Source organism: Durio zibethinus, unplaced genomic scaffold (genome assembly GCF_047325235.1).
Source record: "Durio zibethinus cultivar Kanyao isolate XHJ-2024 unplaced genomic scaffold, ASM4732523v1 HiC_scaffold_3, whole genome shotgun sequence".
NCBI classification, from domain to species: Eukaryota; Viridiplantae; Streptophyta; class Magnoliopsida; order Malvales; family Malvaceae; genus Durio; species Durio zibethinus.
The window spans coordinates 2,763,126-2,764,758 of NW_028323044.1; positions in this window are offsets into that span (position 1 = coordinate 2,763,126).

A 1,633-nucleotide genomic window follows, 5' to 3' on the forward strand; every position below is an offset into this window, starting at 1 on the left:
CACCAGGGCCCAGCGTGTGCCGATGGTGGTCGAGGCAAGCGCCCGCACCAAGGCCGAGCGTGTGCCGATGGTGGTCGAGGCAAGCGCCCGCACCAGGGCGCAGCGTGTGCCGATGGTGGTCGAGGCAAGCGCCCTCACCAAGGCCGAGCGTGTGCCGATGGTGGTCGAGGCAACCGGCCGCACCAAGGGCCGGCGTGTGCCGATGGTGTTCGAGGCAACCGCCCGCACCAGGGCCCAGCGTGTGCCGATGGTGGTCGAGCCAGGAGCCCGCACCAAGGGCCGGCTTGTGTCGATGGTGTTCGGGGCAACCGCCCGTACCAGGGCCCAGCGTGTGCCGATGGTGCTGGGGGCAAGCGCCCGCCCCAGGGCCCAGCGTGTGCCGATGGTTATCGGGGCAACCGGCCGCACCAGGGCCCAGGGTCTCCCGATGGTGCTCGAGGCAACCGCCCGCACCAAGGCTCAGCATGTGCCGATTGTGATCGAGGCAACAACCCACACCAGGGCCCAGCTTGTGCCGATGGCGGTCGAGGCAAGTGCCCGTACCGAAGGGCAGCCTATGCCGATGATGGTCGATGCATGTGCCATCACCATGCGTCATCATGTGCCATTGATGGTCGAGGCCTTGGCCGAAGTTCGATTTTGAGCCACGGTGCCCATGCTTGGCTCCAGCATGTGCTGGTGCCGCATTTTTTTCACTCGGGACAGCATCGCCGGAGCATCGCCGGAGCATCGCCGGAGTACCGCCGGAGAACCTGACCGGCGGCATTGGGGTTCCGGCGATTGGGAGGGGGGCCGGGGGGGTGTGCGCACATGATGTGCGATGGGTGCTGGTACTTGGCCTTGTGTTGGCCCCCTATCCCTCATCAAACCTCTGAGAATTCACACCCCCTTAAAGAGCATTTGAGATTTTACAGGTTTGCTACCAGTAGCCGTTAAAGTGTCTGAAATGGGGACACTTTTTTCAAACGGTCACAAAATCTTCTCTACTTCGAGTTTTTAGCTGAATTTTTTTGTGCATGCCAACAAAAATAGAAGGATCATGCCTACAAAATTTGGGGCCAAAAATCCTTATAAAAAAATTTTAAAAATTCCCGAACCGCAAAAAGTTTCGAAAATCGTGAAAAATAGAAAACGAGTCATCTTCCAACGAAACTTCACGTGAAGGCTTAGGGGACCATTGTATGAATTTACAAGCCATAAAAATGGCATTGGCACGGCAGAAATTTGAAGATGTGCCTAAACCCACCAGGGCCCAGCGTGTGCCGATGGTGCTCGAGGCAACCGCCCGCACCAAGGCCCAGCGTGTGCCGATGGTGGTCGAGGCAACCGCCCGCACCAGGGCCGATAGTGTGCCGATGGTGCTCGAGGCAACCTGTCGCACCAGGGCCCAGCGTGTGCCGATGGTGATCGAGGTAACCTGCCGCACCAGGGCCCAGCGTGTGCCGATGGTGGTCGAGGCAAGTTCCCGCACCAGCGCCCAGCGTGTGCCGATGGTGCTCGAGGCAACCGACCGCACCAGGGCCCAGCGTGTGCCGATGGTGCTCGAGGCAACCTGCCGCACCAGGGCCCAGCGTCTGCCGATGGTGCTCGAGGCAACCTGCCGCACCAGGGCCCAGCGTCTGCCGATGGTGCT